The sequence below is a fragment of the Bombus pascuorum genome, chromosome 7 (assembly GCF_905332965.1).
Source record: "Bombus pascuorum chromosome 7, iyBomPasc1.1, whole genome shotgun sequence".
NCBI lineage: Eukaryota > Metazoa > Arthropoda > Insecta > Hymenoptera > Apidae > Bombus > Bombus pascuorum.
Genome location: NC_083494.1, coordinates 1,086,366 through 1,110,424, shown reverse-complemented (window position 1 = coordinate 1,110,424; position 24,059 = coordinate 1,086,366). Strand labels below are relative to the sequence as shown.

Sequence of the window (24,059 nt, the reverse complement as noted above, 5' to 3'; positions counted from 1 at the left end):
ATTTATGGAGTTGATCACTGCGGCTTCTGAATGATCGTCTGAGAGTAAAGTAGGCGTCTGTAATTGCCATATCTCATAGAACTATTTTGTCGCTTGATAAACTCTTTATCTTCAGATTCTCCAATTCTTAATTTGTAGAACAGAACGTTTTAACAGCCAAACAGACTCCTAACGTTAAACAGCAAACGTATACGCCATTATAAACAGTAAATACTAAAATCAAACATTCTTGTGTTCTTTAATATGCAATACAGATTTGTATTCTGATGATTTCATAGAAAGATAGTAAATACTGTTTCCAGTTATTAATTTATCATCAGTTGGTGCAGCTTGGTTATATATTGTTACTAAAATCGACCAAAATTTCCCTAGAGATACTTACGAAGTGTAGTATATACATACGGACAAGCAAACACACAAATTGTCCTTGGAAAGAAGACTAAAAAGAAAATACCCCACTGACCTGACTAAGGAAATAAAATAGTCAAACTCGAAGATGGTATCCCCCTGGGGTTAGCCATCCACGTGTTATTTAGCAATTAAGCTAGAAAAATTTACCAAATGTCCAACTGGACAAATTGTAAAGTACAAATTAAATTAAATTAAAAAAAGACAAACTGCTCTTTATAGTAAGAAATTACTATATAGATAGTCAATTATATCAATGAACGGAATAATTCTAAATACCCATAGAATGCTCAAAAACTTCCTTTTCTGAATCTTAATACACATAATACTAAATAATAATGTAGAATTGGCAGTTTGCTAATTCATACTTACTGTATTAATTTACCAGTCTCAATTGCACCGGGAATTTTTTAATTATCTGTTCAATTATATACCAAATATTAATATTATACTAATTTTTTATATCAATTACATAACTTCCTACGAATTTGTAAATTTGAAGAACGCAATCGTGTCGATATTAAACGAGTCATTATCGCGATACATTTAAGATATTAAAAACTAATTCTATCTCACGTAACATGTCCTCTTGCGCATTCCTTTTCATAAGATTATATCCACGTATAAAATATTTAAATGCAACGTGTCATGTTTATAAATTAAGAAAGGTATAAGTACCTTTCTGATTTTTAACCGAAGGAATATCGCTCGTTAAGCGCAACCTGCTGCTTTATAAAGACAGACATTCGTTTGATGTTCAGGAATGCATCACGTATATGTAGAATATTCAAATACTGAAACATTATTTATGCGACGTGCAGGACGCAAAAGAATTCGATGCTTATGAATACAATAGCGATGGGTACATGGTTTTTATCAAGTTTTCCTGCCGCATCCTGTCTCAAAGTATGCATACATATATCGCACACGCTGTACAAATAAAAAGTTGACATTACCTTAAATGCTGCATTCGCAGTGCAATACGATTTTTAAACTCTTATTCTATTTTTACAAACATAATTACACCTATGTACGTACAATACGTACATGCACTGTGAAACATAGATCGGAAGAGAGCCAATAAAGATTATGAAATGTACGGAGGAAGATAATTTTCGTAACATGATGGAAAAGTAATTTATTTAAAATATATGATACTTGAAGTTTAACTTTGTGGAATTTGCCACATTGTTCGTTTGCTGGTACGATGGTATGAATCAAAATTTGTAGTTGTTTTGAGTTATTGGCAAATTTATTGAGAAAAGACAGTTGGTAGAAAAAATTATAAGCGAATTTCAAAAATTCACCACGTGAGAGAGTTGTGCTGTCACTGTAATGCTATTTTCTCGCTACGAAACTACAAACAGTCGAGAACTTTCAAACTTGTCTTCCCTAGAATCGTGACTTTTTAATTACGTTATTGTTTCAGCAAATGTTCGATAGATACGTCGCTCCTTGTTTTTCATATGATATTCTACAAAATTGATGTTAAAATATCTTCTAAACTAATCGATCATAATCAGTACTCGATCATGTTATCTTAATATTTATTTTTTCTTTTTTTTTTTTACTTTTTTTGTAAGAAGAGGTTGCCATTTAAAAATAAAAATAAATAGCCTAACTGTCTCAAATGCATACGCAGTTTTGCACTTTCGAAGAGTTAGAAAATATTATCGCGAAGACGTAGTTCACTTCGATCCATTCGTCTTTCTCCAGATACTTATCGCTTTGTAACAAATTCAAGTTACCAAGACGCAATAAATTGTGATGTAGTAAGTGAAAAATTTCCTTCAGGAATTGAACATTTCCTCGTAAATATCGTAGAATGAATAAAAAATAAAAGACGTGTCGTTAACGGGAAAGACTTACCCGAAGATGGTATCCCGCTGGGGGTAGCCATACACATCTTTTTTTTTTTTTTTTATTTGGAAGTAATTTACAATCAATTCTCATTGAGAATTGTAAGTAAATTATTCTGGCGTGGTACTATAACGTGAATAATAATAAATGATTATCGTATGTTTGATGGTAATGTCTTTTTAGCCTGCGAATCTGATCCGTCGTGTCAAGTAGTTGAGTAACTAGTGGGTTTTGGTGCTTGTTAATTCTTATGTTATATCTATTACTGAATACATGTTATTTAGCAATTAAGCTAGAGAAATTTGCCAAATGTCCAGCTGGACAAATTGTAAACTACAAATTAAATAAAAAAAATCTTGCGTTCGAAAAAACACCCCACTGACCTGACTAGAAATAAAATAGTCAAATTCAAAGATGGTGCGGGTAGCCATCCACATGTTATTTAGCAATTAACTTAGAAAAGTTTACCGAATGTCCAGCTGGACAAATTATAAGGTACAAATTAAATTAAATTAAAAAAAAAACTTTTGTTCGTTCTTTTCCGATCCGATGTGAAAAGCTTTAGAAGTGGAAATGAAACTTACTTAAAGTCGAATTATTCGCCACCTGTCCAGGTACATTATTTTATTTCTGTAACTGGAGTTTAGAGTCTGCAAGTAGAAGTTTACCTTTATAAGTCGAACTTCTATCGCTGCTTCTGTCTGCAACTGGAAGTACGACTATAGTTACACTACGTGTTACAATATGCAAGAGAAGCCAATTATTCGATATTATCTTGCTTCTTCCAACTGTTAGGATTGTTCCAAGCAACATAAAACAACGCAAACCATGTCCCTACCTCTTTGCCCTTCGACCATTGTATCTATTAATGGAAGCTAATCGTTTTTCGTCAGTCGAACGCATAATTGCTATTATCTGTCGCGTCTTTAACTTTCGCATTTATGCACGTTGAATAGAACGAGTTCTAAGAGGAAGCTTAAAACAATTACACCTTTGAGAAGGTGGTTGTAATTACGCCTTCGAGCGAAGCTTCTGTACGGCGACTTTTCGTTTGTCAAAGCTCTTTTTCCCAGAGATTTCGATAAGTCAAAATTCTTTTAGAATTCAAAGACTTTAGACTCTTCCCTTGAGATTCGAGTTGCCGAGTTTCGACTGCAGTTCGAGGTCGATCGATGACAATCGTCGGAGCTCGATCGACGATAGCGATAAGTAGAACATAGGGCGACTATCGACACGCTTTCGCATAAATTTTAGACTTCAGCCTCGACCTGCAATTTTTTCGACTTTGAAGAGTTCGCTTGGCGCGATAAATCGAAAACCTCGAAGGGTTGAAAGGGAGCACGTGTTGGTAGAAAGTGGGTCCGGAGCGAAGCATTTGCATCGAAGTATTGAGAAGCAGGCAGAGGGTGGTTGCCTTCGTGCAGTGTCGTTATATTGTTCCAGGGACCCCTTGACATCGGCCCCAAGTGTTTCGTGTGGTACGAACCTTTCACAGTTTTACGCATCCACAGGCGCGAGCTGCTCGTACGTGTGAAAGTGTTCACGGACGCGCATCTTAGTCGGCCCATTTCACCAACAATACCGCTGAAAATCGCACGAGTGCTATGCTTCAAATCTGAACGAAGCATACACACCACTTTATATGCCCTGTGCATTCCAGCTTCACTTCTCTGTATTTGTGTGCCAACCTTTGTTATATAGTGCACTATATGGCATGTTCGCGGATTTACTAGCCAGCGACTTTCCCCAGCTTTTTTTTTATTATTTAATTTGTATTTTACAATTTGTCCAGCTGGGCATTTAGTAAAGTTTTCTAGCTTAATTGCTAAATAAAATGTGGATGGCTACCAGCGAGATACCATTTTCAAGTTTGACTATTTTATTTCTTTAGTGAAGTTAGTGGGGTGTTTTCTCGAACAAAAGTTTTTTTTTATTTAATTTGTAGTTTACAATTTGTCCAGCTGGGCATTTAGTAAAGTTTTCTAGCTTAATTGCTAAATAACATGTGGACGGCTACTCCCAGCGAGATACCATCTTCGAGTTTGACTATTTTATTTCTTTAGTCAGGTTAGTGGGGTATTTTATTTTTTTATTTTTTTTTTTTTTCTATGAGAGTTTCTCGAACAGAAGTGTAGTCTTATAGAAGTATTCGAGTTATAGTTGGACTGTACTACCATCAGTTGTCCCCGGAACCTCGACTAAGTGTCTGAGACATATTTAGCATATTTTGGAAGAGTTGTTGTTTCTTTAAGTTACACTGCATTCGGTACATTCTACGGAATTTCTCCTGTACTTAGATTAGCGTAAACTTTTATACAATGGAGTCTCGGTTATTCGAATCTTCTTTAACACAAGTTTCGTATTATCCCAGATGTTACGAACTTTATTACAACTTCACTTTCTTCGAAATTTTAACACGAAAAGTAAGAAACTGTAAATAGTCAGGTACTGTGGAAGTAGTTAATCAAACTTTTAACAAATTCAATAAAGAAATTAACTCTAATATTAATACTGCATTACGTTATCAAAATGTTTCCTATAATTTTATTGTTCGATCTATGAATGTTGAGGTTGAGGTTGACTGATCGAAGAACGAGTGGATGATTTTGTAATAGAAAAGTATATTGAAATAATTAAAGATATAAGTATAATGTATAAATTTATACTGATTCAGATCCTTACTCTCTTAATGTTACAATTCCAAGGGATGATAGAGAGCACGTTCATATATTTATAGCAAAAGGACATTACCAAAAATGTTAAGCTTATAGCTTTGGCTAGAAGCTACAGGGAACATAAATAGAAATCTCTTTATTAGTTCCTTTGTTCCTAAACCTTGCAACCTCCACGGAGCATTCTTATCATACGCACAGGCAGGCCATTGTGAAGTTTTAGTCAGCAAGAGTCCGACACTGCTCTGCTGCGCCGGAATGTCCATGAGGATTTCTCCACGTGAAAAAAAAAATAAAAGACCTTGCAACCTAAAACATAATGTATATTCAAGGATGCAATAATATGCACCGCTCCTTATTTAGAATATTTCTGCGTAATAGCAGTCTCCAGATCACGGATATACATAAATTAAGTTGTAGACTTTTTCTTGAAGTATTTACTTCAACAATGAACACTGATAGACCTTTCCGTATTATCCGAGTTTTCGCGTCGGATAATCGAGATTCTACTCTACCGAATAAATTAAATTTCGGCAAACGTAAACGCGGCATGTTCGCAGCATTAAATCCTTCTACTTGCAAACTGCACTTCAGACCTTTCTTTGGTGACTTTCAAACACCTAACTTGCTTCTTGCGTTGAGCATTACGTCGCCTTCTGAGGAAATATCTGCAACCTGTGTGTACTAAAACGAGTATAAGATACAGTTCTACGGGGACTGCAGAAGTTGTTCGTTGTTAATGAATCAAATTGTACGAATATAATTCAACCTTATTTGAATTAGGTTCTATACAATTTCGCATTTTTACACGTTCGTTTATCAAAGTAGCAGAACTTTGCGTTTGTCGCGTAAAAATTCAACAAGTGACCAAAAAAAAATTGTCGATTTCCAAACAGGAGATTTTATGCAATAATTAAACGGTAAATCCTTTATAGTATTTGCGGTTCGCAACGATAGACTTTTAATATTCAGGCTGGTTCGCACTTATTCAGACTGACTTGGATGATTTTGGGAGCAGTATTTGTATTCTTTATTCGTTGGAGTGGGAAAAGAGTTTGGTCGTACTTATCATATGTTTCTGAGAACGAATGCTACCCAGACGGTCACTCATGATAAGCCGCTTGGAATTTACTATCGTATCGCATAATTAGTCGAATTTCACCTGTGACACGTTTATTTTCTTCTTTAGGATTGGTATACTTTTCACTGTTAATTTCAAGAGTTTCTTGATTGACATCGTAGCAGTTTGTGACAATTTTAAAACCTGCGGGAATATTGCCAAGTAATTGCGATTGGTGTGTCCCAGCAGCATCCGCGAAATTTTAAGTAAAATAAAAATCATCCTCGTCATATTTCTACCAAGAAGAAGGGAAAAATCGCGCTGCAAAATTGCAAATTGATTCGCTGCTGTGAAACTGCATTTGCCGAGGAACTCTTTGGTTGAACAATTAGTTGGCCGTCGTTGTTTCGTCACGAGACAAATGTATCTTAAAAAGAGCAAACGTTTTCCACGAGAAAAATGCCTCTGCTTTGTCATTTTCAAAAGTTCTATTATTTTTCCCACAGTCCGTGTACATGGCGATGAATTCAAGTTTCGATTGTAGTTGGTCCCTGAGGAAAAAGTCACGAAACAAAGTTTCCAACATTCGCGGGTCACAATATCGAGAGAGTATGTCTTTAAAGGATCCTTGAACCGCTTTCCTTTCTTCAGGCATAATCAAGCGGCAATAATGCCCGTCAGACAATAATCGGTCGGCTTACCGTCGCGGTTAGTAGCTAAATCGGAAAAGTTTCCGCCGTCCTTACGTCAGACGAAGAACGACGAATCTTTCTTCGCTGGAACTGTCGGCAACTAGGATTAGTTTTAAAGTAAGAGCATGCTCTCGTCTTTTCATCTTTCTTTCTTCGTTCCGCAAGCCGTTCATCGACAGATATACTCACGATGCCTTGATAAACTTCTTACAGTCGCCAACTTCCTTTTTGTTTCCGCGAGTCCGTTCTTCTACGAGATAGGAAGGTGGAACGATTTTTTTGCTAAATTTCGACTTTAAACTTTAACTTTTTTTTAATTTAAACTTTCGAGTAATCTAACTTGAAATAAGTTATAAGTCTTGTAAAGTGGATATACATCGGGCCACGAAAGTATTTCAACGTTGCTGGAAACTTGTCATGTGTACAATGTGTATCATAATTAGCGTGATCCACCTCAGGAGCGACAGGAGGCCCAAAAGGTTCATGCGCTCCATCTGACCTTGTTTCAAAGTTGTAGCATAAACATTTTCGTGTTTCAACAATCCGCGACTGCTTACCTTTCGTCCTGAAAGGTGTACCGTAGTTAGTATGTGTGGGTAATGCGTGTAATATATGTGCAAGCCATTGCAGAAGTGGACAGGAGGCACAAAAGCAACGAGAAAGGTTCATACTCGCGTATATCCTACTCGACTTTGTTTAAAAGTTACGACCATTTTTTTGCGATTCGCCAATCCAATTTCAGCAACTGCTCGGCTTCATAAAGATGCTCGAAATGGCCAGCCTCGATCTGTATGAAAGCTTGCACTCATCGCATCAAAGAATTTCGCAATGTTTCAAAAATTCCAGATATTTGTTGAATCTGTTGGCAACCTTGTCGTATACGTGCACGAAGTACTTCAATACTGGTACAATTGCTTTCAGGTGGGCCTAAAATAAAAATCTAATGGATTTAAATATGAGGAGGTCCTGCACCACGTATCCTATTAGGAGGAAATAGTAAAGGTAAGCAGTTGGACTATCGAAGCACAAAGATGACTATAGCTTTGAAACAAGGTCCAATAAGATGTATGTTCGTATGAACGTTTCTCATTGTTTTTGTGCCACACTTGTCCTCTCCTGAAGTGGATCCTACACGTTACGACACAGCTTTTATTAACAAGCCATTTACATATTTAGCGAGTCTCTACTTTTTTTCTTTTTTATTATTATTTAATTTATACTTTACAATTTATCCAGCTGGACATTTGGTAAATTTAATCTCTACGTGTAGCACTAATTCTATGTTTAAGATTACTATTCGTGCTGTATACTAATCTCTCACTAAGCGTATATTTGCAATAAATGTCTTGCGACAACGTGTTAAACGTAGCGTCAGCTTCGAATACTTACAGCTGATTAAGTTTCAATACATCAACAGGTACTCGATTCTTTTTGGAAAAAAAGGGATAGCGTGTAAGATGGAAGAGAAGGATCAATAAAAAGACACCCCTATATAACCGGAAAGAGTTACATCCTTCTATCTAGAGACACCTTGGGTCTTCGGATAATAAGGTACTTTGGTATGCTATAGAGCTGGTTCTGAAAGTGGATCGACCCTTTCAAGAGTAATCTCATAAATACGAAGTTTTACGTATCCGTACGAGTGCTTTATAAAACAAAAAGGAAAAGGAAACACAAAAATAAAAAGAAATTGGACAGCAAAATATGTATTGTATCGATTCAGTTGCAAATGCCTTTTCGATACGCTATGTGTTTATGGTCAACTGTTTGAAATTCAGATTTTCTCCTCTCTAAACAAGGGAACTCGCTACATAATTAATAACTCGTCTCTATATCAGTGTTTTGTAAGATAAATTTTACAATTTTAAAACAATCTTATAAAGCAACAAAAATAAAGAAAGTAGCTGGACGTGAAAATACGATGCACCGTATCGATAGTTGCAAATATCTTTCCCATGTTCGTGTTGCTCCGATTTAATGCTCTTGTCGTCCTGGTCAAAGAAACTTACTTCTAACTTAGATAAAACTTTTACGATTGTTAATTGAAGATTTGGAATCTTCGTTTACCAAGGATCTACATGTCGGATTATCATTAGGGTTAGGGGCGTGTAACGAATCTTTCTTTGTATTAGACGTTGTTGTTATGCAGGAGCGAAGATATTTACCAGTACAATTATGATTGTGACAGAATTTGACAAGTAACCGTGGTAATTAGATACTCGGGACGTGAATGGCAATGATCTTGTGACTCAATAACGAATCCACGGTCAACGGGATGACGAATGCGATTTCTTCCACGGTCTAAGTCGAACTCAACTCACTGATCCAGGATTCGGGTGTGACTCAACGTACTTGTCCACGGTACAAGTAAAATTTATCCGACTGAATCTCAGTCCAAGTGGAACTGCCTTTATTTACTCCTCTGCGTACCCCTCTGTATCCCTCGGGTCAATCTTTGTTTTTAAGGAGAGCTATTTAATTATTCCATACCTCTGTTAGGTACACGTCCCTCCCGTGACCGCGGCTACGTTCAGAAACCCGTTATGTCACTTCGAGCCCAAGCCCACTGTCGTAAATCTCGGGCACCCATACTCGGATTAGATCATAGACAACTATTTCTCAGTTTTATTATTTAAATACAGCTATAATAAACAGTCTGGACTAAAGTATCGGGGACCTTCCCAAACGTTCCATAAGAAAGGCCCTGATGTCCTTTCATCTCCGACATATATATTAGGTACTATAATAAAAATCTGACAAGTAGTAGAAATCAATCCTTTTTTTAATCACTCACTGAACTTTCGTATTTGTATCATTAAAGTTTTTCTTGTATTTGTTATTATTTGCTTTCTAGCGCACGTGTCTAAGTTTTCTAATTAATTCATCTAAAACTCTCTTATCGAGGTTTAGATAAAAAATGTAAAAATATATAATCGTCAATTCACTACCTGTCTATAAATCTGGAACATCAGATCTGTGACACAAATCGCGTCAGCGACGATCGCTGACAATTAGTCCTGTAGCTTTCACAGCCTAGATTCTCACGATTCACACGGTTACGCTTCGCACTGATACATTTAACACCGTTTCCCCTAACTCTGAAGCTTCCAGGAAAGAGCCGTGTCTAGAAAGAAAAGAATTCCGACGTTTCGCTTTGCAGCTAGCTTCGTCAGTGTGTCGCACTAATACGAGGTGTACGCGTTGAAAAGCACTCTTCCCAGACTTTCTTCTTTAAAACAGTGTTCCCAGGCTTCCTTTCGTGCAACAGTGTTTTTTTCTCACTAGTATCACTGCGACACCCTGATAAAGTCAACCGCGATACTGTCGGAATTCTTTTCCTTCTGAACACGTCCGTTTCCCGGAAGCCTCAAACAGTGTTATACGAGACAGTGTTAAACATAGCGTTGCTGAGTGTGAATAGCGAAATTTCTAGGAGTGTTCGAATGTGTTCGTGAGCCGCATCGTTGAATGCGCATATTTGTGTGTGCAGCTTTAGGTATTAACGACCTAGTATATGGGCGACGTAGACCTTGAATATTATTCTGAAATATGATGCCAAATGCTGTTCGCCTCAGGTTACACCATAGCTTGCTCCAACGTTCGCGAATTACGATTTCGCACAAGCTGACACCACAATTCCGTGCCTGCGTGTTGCGACTGGAACTAAATAAAAAAAAAACAAGGACTGCCATGGGAGGAACGGTGAACGTGTTGTATAGAGAATGAAAAATTATTCCAGTCAGCTTGACTATTTCCTTTTTTCTAACATTCTGGAATGAATACAATTGCGCTGTTCTTCAGTGAAATTTTCCATGGTTTCGTACAAAAGTTTTAATTCGAATACGCAATATTATTACTCTTTTCAACTTTTCTCGTCAGTAGCATGATGATTGTTATTGGTTACATTCTCCCATTGTTTCGTATAAAAATTTTAATTAATGTATGCAATACCACTACATTTTTTCCTCTCAGCAGTATGATACGTGTTACTAGTTACGTTGCTTGCTAGCCTCTGCGTTTTTTGAGTTGAGTTTCTATGGCTTTTGTATGTAGATTTTGTCTTTCTTCTTTCACTAAAAGAAATTTTTATTCCTTAACGAATTTTGCAATAATTGCAAGATGTACACTGCGTACTTATCGCGCTCCGAGGTTTATAATTTAATATAATTGATACATAATGAATGTTGTAATGAATTTTCTTTGCATCTTCTTATTTGAGAATAAATTACCCATATTTCGAATAACTTGTCGTTGCCTATTTCATATATGAAACATTATAATGTAAAAGCACTGTAATTTGATACTGTATGCAAAAACAGTTGCAGATTGCAGTTCCTTCGACAGTAGGATTTCTTTGCGTGTCCTATAATGCCTTTAAAATAAAACCGAGAATCGTCTGCAGTAAGATTGGATTTTCTCGTCCATTAGAAGCAACGTGAAGAAAAGTAACAAAACTTAAATTTGTTTCAGGAGATTTCAACAAGAAGTACATACGAGACTATTTACATATCAATATAGTTTTTATACTGTACATATCCATTTCGATAGAAGAAAAGTAAAGAAGCGAATTGATCGAAGATTTACAATTTTTTGCGAAATAAAACCTGTTTTATCGTTTAAGGCTCTTACGTCGTCTAAAATACAAGGAACAGCTGCATTTACAGATACGCGTAGATTTTTATTTCAATATCTTTGAACGTAGTAGTAAACATGAGTTTGCGAGCGATTTGTATATTAACGAATGGGCCATGGATGTCAATGCAAAATGCAAATAGAAAAATGAAATCTAGATATGAATCTATTATGCGATTAAAGTATACTCTAAGGAATAGTATTGAGGAATAAATAGATATGTATTGCATTGTATTGTATTCTTTATTGCAGTATAGATTATCATCTATTACAATTTGCCAACTATATGCTGTGTTGGTGGATGATTTACATTTTCTCTTATCTTACTTTTCTTTCTTTTCTATGCTTACAGACTGCTTAGCCTAAATTCATATAGTTAATTAAGTGTACATTTACCTTTGTGCTTAATCCTACATTTACTTAACTAAATTTTCACTTACTTAGCTTACATGCCTAGTAGTGGACATTTACATCATAGAACACTTATTTATTTACATTTACAGAACACTTATTTATTAGAATGCTATACTTTTATTTCTTGCACTTGTTAAAAACATTACAAAATATTACTCTTATAATCCATGGTTTGGATTTACAGCTATTTGATATAATATGTGCACATAAATAAAAAGTGTGCTCCTATATGCTCCTGTATCCCTGAATTCCTTTTATTTATCCCTGTAGAATCCTTTTATTTTCATTGTTTCTTGTATGAAGTGAAATATTCTTCTTGCATAGTCCTCAGTTTGTATTACCAGTACCTCTTCCATTGTTTCTTTTCCTTTCAAATGCAGTGCTCTTATTTGTTCATATAAAGGGCATTCCAATAATATGTGCTGTATGTTTTCTTCTTTACACCTGTTGCACAATGTGCATAATAGTTTCTTTCTCTATTCTTTGGTTGTATCCTTCTTCCTTGCAATAAAACGTTTTCTTCCCAGCTAGTCTCCACCAAGCTGTTGTTCTTATTGCCCTCAGTGGTATTTTAACGTTTAAGTACTCTTTTTCCCTTCCTACATTTCCTTCCTTTAATTTCTCATACCTTTTACTATATTATGACTCATCCACTCTTTCAATGCCTATTCTCTTCTTTTCTTTTTTTATTATCTTCCATATATTAGGTTGTCCGAAAAGTTTCTTTCCTTTTATAAGGAAATAATAGACGCACAATGTTTTTTTTTGTTTTATATTAGTTTATTGAATTATGCACGAACGTAATAATAGAAATAGAACGAAATGGATCGTACCTAATTCAATAAAATAATATAAAATAGAAATTGTAGTTCTTCTATTATCACCTCATGAAACGAAAGAAACCTTTCGGACTTTTCGATACTTTCTGTACTTGTTTCAAGCTATCCTGCATTTTGCACTTTCTACAACCTTCCACGTTCTGCTTTATTCAATAAGTCCTCGAGTTTCGTGCACCAGTTGTATTTCCTACTTCTTGAATAAATACGTTATAGTCGACCTCGTAGTCTCTTATCCGATACTATACTCTAACACCTACGCAGTTCCGTTCCCACTGTTTCAGAGTCTCTTTCATTCAAATTGGACAAGCTACATAGGCATTCCGAGGACACATTTTGATTACGTTCGTTCGAAATCTTGAGCAGCTTGCAGCCTCCCAATATCAAGTGTTTAATTCTCTCACATATCTCACAGCCTGCATTCGAAACTTTGTACAAACACTCGGACTAAATTCCCGTTTCCGTGTATGGGGCAGCTCGTATAATTGCGGAGATAATTTGAATTAAATAAAATTAATAATTAAAAAAGTATAAAGTACACAAGAAGTGAATACGCTGTAGTTCTTACGAATTTATTAGCAGGGCGCAGATCTTTCGGCAATTTTGTATTTTTGTGGTCGCAATTAGGGGAATGGAAGTTAGATAGAGGTTCGCAAAAATTATAACGAGCACTATACTCTAAGTATATCGTATATTTTCGTATGTTGTAGGTATGTTTTTATATTACGGTTGCCTACTCTACTACAATTTCATATACTTTTTCTTTTTTTCTGGAAGAAAAGAAACAACCTCTTTCTTGTAATCTTTCACATTTGTTATTAAAATATTCTCCCAATACTTCCACAATTTAATTCTTGCAATTGGTAATAAGCTTCTCTCCTCCCCCAGGAAGCTCGTAAAAGTCGACAAATTGGTCGGTTCAACGTCAAATTCACATGGAGAATGACTCCTCGTTTCTCATTAATTTTTCATCATGATCGTGTTCGGAATTTTCAGTGGCCGTCCGTTTATGGCTCATTCCCTTCTTTAGGAAATTCCGAATTACATGTCCTCCTCGAGCTGTAAACCTAACGACTCCGAAGTCAGGTGAGAAACTCCTGGAAAGGACACGATGGACAGACGAAACCCAACGCTTGGTAGGGAGAATCAGCAACGTAGGACAGTTCATCATCAGACATCGTACCGTACGTGCGAAAGACTTCACTCCCTTCACACAACATCTTACCACCGCCGTGCATCACATCACACGTTACGTTTATACAACAAGTTCAACACAGTGCTGGATTACTCTAACACTCGATATGTTAAACCTCCTCTACCTTGAGCGTTAATTCATTCGAGGTACGCGATATCGACCGATCGGTTTGACCTGACCCGTTGCTCTGTAGTCGAGAATTCGCAACACATCGTCTTTGTACTGGACGTGTGGATACGCTATTCGGTATTGTATACAAGACAACAACTTTTGGTTGTCCCTGTCGCAAGTTGCTCTGTCAGTCTATCCGAACCTCTTCAAAGTCGCAATACCTGGGACGTATACTTTTACAGAAGATCCTCGACAATATATAATTTTATAGCCTCCCATATGATTATCACGTACAAGTTTCCCTGTATATTATCATTACATTCAACTGCTGAATGATATCCGATTAAGAAGATCACTTTTTCCTTTCTAATGTTCTTTCAAGTAAAAACCATGCTCTGTGTTACGTCGACCGACCCTCTACCTAGACCAGGCCACATACCGCGGGCAGGCTGGCAACTAGATGTCCACGCATCCTCACGGCGTATCCTCAATAGCCTAGATACGTCTTAGCAAATTCTAGCTAAGGTCCTTCAGACCGAACAAACATCTCTTTAGTAATTCGTTTTCTAACAGTTTATTGTTTACTACGGGAAGATTCGGGAAAGTTAGTTTTCTCGCGTATGATGCTTCCCACTCGCCGCTTTCTTTCAGGGACAGTTAGCCTCTTCCTCACCCACCAACCTCGAAAATTAACCAATTACCAACGAAGCCTATTTCCCTCGCTATCATAGCGAAACCCTGCCTTTAACGAATCAGCTCATCTCATGTCCGTGGATCCACCCATCGCAAGTTTTCCTCCGCAGCATCATTTTCATAGAGAGTCAGTTGCTCTTCCGTCTTCGACCTTTCACCATTCGAACTTGCGTTATTCTACTCGAACTTAAAAATTACAATTGCTCTCTATCAACTCATATTTAATTTGTACATCAGCTGTTATAATAAACTGGAACTTATAATTTGTTATATCAGAGTCATATTCAATTTAACTACCTCTATTATCCTAACCGAAATAGGGGATCGATCATTTCGCTTCCTCGCGATCGCGTCTCTCCGCGAGTGAACGAAACACTTTGTAATTTTCGGAATTATATATCTAACGATTAAAATTTTGTTTTATCCACCGCGTACCTCAATTACTTTCGCACTCGAGTTTATTTTCCACTTTAAACTGCAGTTTCATGAAATAGTTGAGCAGAAAGAAGCAGAGAGCTTATTCACAAACTTCAGAAGCCAATGGGTGCTACACCTTAAGGCTTAATCGCACGTAGCTACAGTGGTTTCACTTTCATAAAGGTGGCCGCTGGACACGGTGGAATGCAACGGTACTTGAAGCAGCAGTAGTAGTAGTAGTAGTAGTAGTAGTAGTAGTGTACCGCTCACTCCTCTTCAGAATTAGCATTGTACATTAAAAACTGGCTACCGTGTCGTGCAGTATATGCTAAGTGCACGCGTGATGTCTCACTGGAGTGTTATGTACATTCAAAGAATGTTAACGCTCTGGCAGAATATACGTAAATGCAGCAACCGCTAATTGCAAGTCTCAGTACTTCTACTTGTAAACGATCAGTCAGAGAAAGAGAGAGAGAGAGAGAGAATTACATGTTCTCTTTGCGTATAAAAAGTGATATTATTTTAACTGCACCATTCCTTGTAGATTATTGGAAAAAGCTAATGGTCGGAATAATTGAAAAACGTTGATAATGCGATACGTCGCTTGAGAAATATTTAAATTAGATCAGTAAAATGTTTCTCTCTTTATTGAATAAGAACATTAAATGCAAGAGTATTAAATATTGAATGACTCCGAAAATTTAACAAAACGATATGCGTTCCGATAATCGTACAAGCAGTTATGATAGGAATATTCATTTTAATACTGTTTCAATTTAATACTGTCTTTGATATCTTGTTTAGCCGATGCACCAGTTTAATTTTAATCGAGTAAGTGGCTCAGCTCGTTAAGTACTAACCAACGGTTTATCATATTGCGAGTACATGATTTGTTGTACATTAATGTTAGTGCATCTATTTCTTTGTGTTTCATAAAATCGTAAAGTCTAGATGGAGGAAATAATCACGATAAAAATACCAGGGGAATCTTAATTATTCTCTTTCGTTTCAAAGTTCATATCTCGACGACAAGCAATGCAAAAGACACGAGTTTGTAGAGATGTGAAAACGTCTGAATGTCAGCCACAGGTGTATCTAATAAAAAAATAGAATAAAAACCCCGTTTAAGGATTTTAATGTCGTCCTTACAGAACGTTTTAGGGTCATCGCCAGGTGAAACATTTCATACCATGAAACATTTTTTTCTATCATCACGAACAAGAGAGTAATTAAAAATGACAAAGTTATGGTCTATAATTATAATTATAAGCTATACTTCGGTATAAAAATAATTATTATACAATTATAAATTATATTTCGAAGTGAGTTGTGCATACACAAGTCGAACGAATGAATGCTACAACATCATGGTATTATGTACGTACCCAGGAAGAATGTTAATATATCAACTGACCAGATGCGGTGTTCACTGCTTGTGAACACAAGTTGCAGCAACAAAATACACGTTAACCACGACCGAAATGTGGTCCATGGTTAACCAAAGAATCTTTTTGCGGTAAATCAACCTATGAAATTCGTTCCATCATTGGCAATATATCCGTGTGGTTAATATCTACGGTTCCTAACAAATTCTCAAACCGAAATTGATATCCGACTGGAAGAATGTAAATCGCTTTGTTTAATCCATTAAGGACCAAGTCAGACCTAGTTCGTATTTTTTATTCAGGGTTTATATAGAGTTTGATTAGTCATTTGTCCATTTGATTGTCATTTTATCCAAACGATACTGACGCATACGCTGTCAGGGACGTACGATCATAGGGAAAATTCACTGTAATGGTACCGGCAGATTTTTGCGAGAATTTCGCAAACTAAGGCCGAACGACGGTTACACGTATAGGAAAAAATTATTCAGAATCATGGCAACATATTTAAAATCATCGAAATCGGCAAGATGATTGAGATACGGATAATTAGCAAATGAATAATATTTATTCTATAAAAGTACGTATTATAATACACAGACCTGCTTGAAATAAATATAATGATCTTCACGTACTATGTAGCGTTGACAACAATCACGTTGATGTCATATCAAGATAAACACGTCACGGTTGTCCAAGGGTTAATGAATTAATTAGAGCAAAAATGCTGGCGGTTGAGGCGAGGATGAAAGCAGCGTTCATCCGCCGTATTTCCTCAAACTGAAACAGTGTAAAATCGGCCTAAGTTTTGATTGATACTTTAGTATATTGATACTTATTGATATTTTAGTGTGCAGCTCGCGATCCAATAAACAGCCGATACGTTATCTAGGAGGAAAGCGTGGGCGCGCGTTGAAATTGTCAGCTTCTAAATCACACGTGGAAAAAGGTGGCGTGGCACGGTTACCATAACCCTATTATCGTAATTATTGATTTCGCCGTGACTGCAGCCTGTCATTATACGCGATGCCATTAACCTCGGTAGCATGACACGCTCGCGTGTACCTGTTTGCGTGCAGCGTCATTACACAGCTCGGCGACCACTGCTCAAATTAAGGATATGATATTTCTTATTAAATATTATTTAACATTCGATGAATAACAAAATAGTTTCGTCCACTTTCTCATTTAATTAATCGCATTAACAAACCACGGCGGTTCGCTAAATTGGAATTCGCATCGAGCCGATCAGCATTAATTAGAATGCTGTTTTTCGCAGCTTCTTCGGGTCCGTACGAGACATGGATTCTCAGGAATGAGCTACGCCGAGGCTCCAGTGGTTCTCTGTAAAAACTGTTCGACGCGATATACGAACATAATAAAACAGTTAAATACTATATACCGAGAATCACAGCGGTCGTCGATTTCTTCTTTTATGCGTGCTCGTGACTGCCCTTTACTTGGCGGATAGCGTTAAACCAGTCCACCGCGAAAGATCTTAATTAGGTTTGCAAGATTTCACGGAATGCGGACGATATATCGAGAATCGTCGTTACACCTATACTCGGTTGCGTTACCATATCCTTTACACGTAAGATCGTACCTGCTTAATTAATTCGCATAGAAATGACTTTTTATCATTCCTATATGAAATATTATTGTATTTCGTTGGAGTTCGAAGTTGTTGAAGTGGTCACCGCTTCCAAGAAAACTCTACATCTGGTCTTTTTAGTTTTCTCAAGCACCGAAGCCATCGACAGCGTATAGGCAAAAGACTGGGACGAAGGCAGATAATAAACGGTAGACAGGCGACGATGGTTTCAGAGCTTTCAGTCATAGGGTAACGCTGTTAGCGTGCGGATCTGGACCAGCTCAAATTATATTCCTACTTGTATTTACGCTTCTGTATTAAAATATATTTTCTTATATAGACAAAAGACTGGGACGAAGGCAGACCTTAAACAGTGGACAAGCGACGATGGTTTCAGAGCTTTCAGTCATAGGGTAACGCCGTTAGCGTGCGGATCTGGACCAGCTCAATTATATTCCGACTTGTATTTACACTTCTGTATTTAAAATATATTTTCTTATATAGACAAAAGACTGGGGCGAAAACAGACAATAAACAGTAGACAGGCGACGATGGTTTCTGAGCTTTCAGTCATAGGGTAACACTGTTAGCGTGCGGATCTGGACCAGCTCAAATTATATTCCGACTTGTATTTACACTTCTGTATTAAAATATATTTTCTTATATAGACAAAAGACTGGGGCGAAGGCAGATAATAAACGGTAGACAGGCGGCGATGGTTTCAGAGCTTTCAGTCATAGGGTAACATTGCTAGCGTGCGGATCTGGACCAGCTCAAATTATATTCCTACTTGTATTTACGCTTCTGTATTAAAATATATTTTCTTATATAGACAAAAGACTGGGGCGAAGGCAGACCTTAAACAGTGGACAAGCGACGATGGCTTCAGAGCTTTCAGTCATAGGGTAACACTGTTAGCGTGCGGATCTGGACCAGCTCAAATTATATTCCGACTTGTATTTACACTTCTGTATTAAGATATATTTTCTACCTTACAATTTATCCACGCGTTCCTTTAGCCTCACCTTTAGCCTCCTAATAACCTCAACAGAAGTATTAGGTCGGAAAGTTTCTTTTGTTTTATAAGGAATGATGGATGCACAATATTTTTCGTTTTATATTATTTTATCGAATTACGTACGATCCATTTTGTTCTATCAAGATAAAGAGCACAACGTTCGACAGATTAGGTTTCATGTTTGTATGAAGATGCATCGTTGTAGAAGACGTGTCTGTAAAAGAAAGATACTTCTGGAAATTAAAAAAGAGAAGAAGAAATATTTCACGATTCGTTGCCATTGCCATTGCTTTGAATTGCACTTAAATTGACTGTAACAAAGTTCGTAATTATTTCCTGAATAACATACGAGTCTTGTCATTCTTCTTAATTTTTATCAGCTATATTATTCTATCAGTAGTCTCGTTAAAGCTATCGCTATTTTCTCTGGCACTTCCAACGAAGCAAAATAGAATATTACGATCTTGAGATGGCTTGGATTTTAAAATATGGTATCGATCATCGGAATATCAACGTGGAAAAATGATATCCTTCTGGCTTATATTTTTTTAATGAATGCAATAAACGACTGCAATATTTATCGTAGCAAAGTTGGCGATCATAAATAAACGCGTTATGAACGGAATGTAAATATGAGGAACATAACTTGCACAGGGTCTGGATTACATCAAGGCATTCAGAAACAACGTATATTTCCTCATATACTTTTAGAAAATGGGAACATTCACGTTGCGAAATAACGGTAAACAACTGCATTGCTCACGCTGCTAAAACTGTTTCAGTGTCTCGGTTTGTCCTTAGATAACTAAAAATGTATTCGTATAATAAAAAGATTGATATACTCTTCGTGTTCGATGAACGTAACGTTGCAATTCTATGTGCGCACTACGAGATATCCAGAGAGATGCAAAAGATATTTTATAAGATTGAAAAGACTCGAAGAACTCATGGGAAGATTGCAAGAAGAAAAGAAATAGATCTAGTCTGATTACAAATGCTGACGATGCTTTTTTAGTGTTTATTCATTTTGAAAAAAATCCACTCACTTATATTCACCTTGTTACTGTTGGCACTGGATTATCTCGAGGTTCTGTTAATAGGATTACAAAGGAGGATTGTGAGCATTCTTACAAAATGTCTATAGTACAATATTTATAGCATGATGGCTAGTCCTTGTTTCCTATGAGCGTTTATTACCAGAAGAAATAAATCACAAATACATTGAATGTTCAGTTGCTGCAACATTCATCCAATTCATATTAAATTATACAGTGAATCTGCAGGCCTATGAAAGGCCATTCAAGACATCGAACATAAGAGAATACGATGAAACAAACTACTTGTATCAAACTATATGAAACGAACTACAGTGAATACGAATGAACATAAATTGCATTACAAATCGCAGGTGGCAACTGCGAACTAAACGTGTCAGAACAAATAAATAAAATAGAACAAACAGTAATAGAAAAGCAAATCGAACACTATACAACTTTGAGAAGGAGATTAAAGAATTTTTTTTTATTTGCGTTTAATTTACAATCAATTCTCGTTGAGAATTTTAAGTAAATTTATCTGACGTGGTACTATGACATGATTAATAAGTGTTTATAGTATGTTTGATTCCACTTGAATCTAGTGCTTAGGTCTAAGGTGTAATGTCTTTTTAGCCTGCGGATCTGTTCCAACGTGTCGAGTAATTGAGTAATTAGAGGGCTTGGTGGTTGTTAACTCTTGTGATATGTCTATTGCTGAATTTGGATATTTCTTCTTTGACCGTGGGTATCTTGAGGTCGTGATGTATCGTTTCGTTGGTGATGTAGCAAGGTGCATCTATTAGGGATTTTTTTCGATTGGAATCGTTGGATAAAGAGATTAGAGAATGAAATCGAAAATCGAAGATGAAAACTAGGATGGAAGGGTCTGGCATGGTTAGTTGATGCACATGAAAGTAATTTGCAAGGGTTAAACAACATTCTGTAGCTTTTATGGAAACGAAAAATTAACATGTCGTTCCACCTGAAAAATTGAGGCAGGAGAATTTTCATTTTTTATTTCTCCTCCTCCAAGGAATTTGTTATGCTCCAAATAATTAACTGTGGTATTCCATTTAATTAAAAAAGCAAGTCTGCAGCAGTTTCAGAAAAGGTAGTTTGCAATACTTTGTGTGATTCACTTTGTGTATTCGTTTCTATGCACATGGAATTTCAAATTGAACAAGATACTTTGTTGTACTCATGAAAAAGTCACACATCACTTACTGTTTCTCTATCTTATCTGGTTATTGTTATTATTTGTTATGTAATCCTAAGTCCTAGGTGTCACAGGATGGGACTTGGCTTTCCATTAAATTAGGTTGTCATATATTTTGTGCGTCTAAAATGTTGTGTATCTATTATTTCTAAATTTTCTTTCTAAAATTTCTAAGATTTCTTTTATTTATAAAACGAAAGAAACTTTGAAGACAATATAATATATCATACCTCTTTGGCCTGACACTCTTGCTTCGTATACTGCACATTAGTGCCCTATTCTGTGCATGTCACTTTGGTACTCGATATCTACTCTTATCGCTAACATCCTTCTACTGATGTTCAAACTAATGGCTAAAGCTACTTATTCGATCCTAATGTAAACCACTCCAAACTAAAGTAGCCCGATCTAGAAACTATAGATCAGGCACCTCTCTTCCCAGTTTTTATTCACAGTTTTCTTAACCAGTTCACAGGCGTTTCTTTTCCTTCTTCACTTGGTAATTCTTCGATTTATCTTATCCAGTTATTCATTTATGTTTATTTTATCAAGACTAGCCAATCGACTAAACAATAGTTTGAGCACAGTACCATAAGACGAAGTTGATCATTCTTCGACTCTGTACAATTTTCTCACTCAAATTTTACTTAACACGCGTTTGAAAGTTTCAGAATTGTGCAATTTATCTCAAACTGATTATCAGAAGATTATCAAAATTGCTATTGACGTAATTTATTCCCATGCAAAGATACGACGAACGATTGTACTTACGTTACACTTTGCGTCAAATATTTTTCTGCATAGAATTCGTTCAAAAATGAAACAGGATAACGTTTAATGGACGCCCGTGCATCTGATACAGAACGAAACATTTTTCGCCCTACGTCCTACGTTTGCACGACTGACGAGAAAGCTAAAGTTGTTGAAAGTTTCTTGACGAGCGAGTTCTCTAACGTTCGCCAGGCCTTCCGCAATTGATCCTGCTACATACTTGTGAACTTCTGGAACTGGCTGCGAAAACTAAATAGAAAGTTAAGTTCAATTTCCGGTTCGGCGTTCTCCAACTTGGAATTCTGTTGAGGACAGCGGTACGTCGTGACATGACGTAGGGCAAATTTAGCAAATGAATTGCGTCGAATGGCAACACGAACAAATTACGAGTCGAGAGTTCCAGCTCCTCTATGTTGGAGGAATTTCGTTAGAACTGGTCTTCAACTGGAAGATTACTACCCGAACTCTGTCTGTCAACTAGCTGGTTGGTTGCGGATATAAGGAGACGAAGGCAAGAGCACTCTTGCCGAATCTTCAACACGTTCTACGACTAGTACGACGTCAGAGGCTTTGAATTGTTAATTTTGATTACCTTCGCGCCTCGTCGTACTTTGCTCCTGCCACTTGTCTAATGTACCGCCATTTGTGCCAGAGTTGAGTCACGTCTCTGGGTTTCAAGGTTGTTACCGTCATTTCCGGAGAGTCGTTAACGCTCTCCGCTATGTACCTCTTCATATATTCCGATTCCTGACTCACCCTCTTTCTCTCTGTTTTACTGCTCCGCTTTTAAAGCTTCTGCGAGAAGTGGGTCATTTTACGGTACTATAAAACGTAACCTATATATCAGCTACTTATTTGGCAAATCGGTTCACGTAGCTCTTGTTCAACTATGTTAGCCAAATTGGGCTTCGTTAATGGATCATAAATATACAGATGGTATGATACTATGGAAATAATAATAATCATTTTTAATAGCATTTATGTTTCCTTTTGTTGAAGTGGTCACCGCTTCTAAGAAAACTCTACATCTGGTCTTTCAGTTTTCTCAAGCACTGCAGCCATCGATGGCGTACAGATAAAAGATTAGGTCGAAGGCAGACAATAAACAGTAGACAGGCGACGATGGTTTCAGAGCTTTCAGTCATAGGGTAACACTGCTAGCGTGCGGATCTGGACCAGCTCAATTATATTCCGACTTGTATTTACACTTCTGTAGTAAAATATATTTTCTTATATAGACAAAAGACTGGGACGAAGGCAGACAATAACGGTAGACAGGCGACGATGGTTTCAGAGCTTTCAGTCATAGGGTAACACTGCTAGCGTGCAGGTCTGGACCAGCTCAAATTATATTCCTACTTGTATTTACACTTCTGTATTTAAAATATATTTTCTACCTTACAATTTATCCACGCGTTGCTTTGTTCACATACATTTAATAACCTCGACACTTTTAAGAAGTTATACGTTGTTGAAGCGGGGTAAGAACTACTTCAAGCAGACAAAATTGATTAGATTATATATACTCTGATATATCGGTGAATTATATATCGATCAAGTGCTTTAGCATTAAACTTTGAAAAATTCCAAAAATTGGACACTTTGGTTTGTGAATATATTCTTACTCTAACTCCAAACTACCTCGTCCCCATCTTTCATCGAGTACTTGGGATTTTTTAATTATTTTTCTCTAATTTAATAACGGTTCTTGTTTTTGAATGTATATTGCGAAATATTGTTAATAATTAAAATATCGCTTCGGATTTTATGCAGTTACTGTAAATTGAGAGTATGCTATGTTTAACTCGATAGTACTTAAGTTGACAGCATACACCTGTAACTAATTGCTGTGCATGGAATTGGTACTTATTTCGTGTTCATACAGATTCATCTTAATTACGTGATAAACGTTGTAAATATTTCAGTGAATAATTACAGAAAATTTAATCGCACACATTAAATGCACTCATTATTTGCACAATATTAAAATGGCTTTCAATTTTCAAAATGATTACAAATGACTTGCTGATGTTTTACTTTAAACAAATAAA

The 24,059-nt window shown here is 36.5% G+C and overlaps 2 protein-coding genes across 7 annotated transcripts in view; both read left to right on the top strand.

The window, feature by feature from the left end:
• The window catches only part of LOC132909001 (CCR4-NOT transcription complex subunit 6-like), a 431,298-nt gene that overhangs the window by 381,398 nt on the left and 25,841 nt on the right, over positions 1 to 24,059 (top strand). Inside the window, exon 1 of one of the 6 annotated variants that reach the window (XM_060963561.1) lies at positions 7,622 to 7,694. The exons of the other annotated variants lie outside the window; for them this stretch is intronic. The gene's annotated coding sequence lies outside the window, so the exon portion shown is untranslated. Of the gene's footprint in view, positions 1 to 7,621; positions 7,695 to 24,059 lie in introns of those variants that run through there. 6 annotated transcript variants of the gene reach the window in all.
• The window catches only part of LOC132908981 (U2 snRNP-associated SURP motif-containing protein), a 199,995-nt gene continuing 183,318 nt past the window's right edge, over positions 7,383 to 24,059 (top strand). The window contains exon 1 of the mRNA XM_060963499.1: positions 7,383 to 7,394. The gene's annotated coding sequence lies outside the window, so the exon portion shown is untranslated. The remainder of the gene's footprint in view (positions 7,395 to 24,059) is intronic.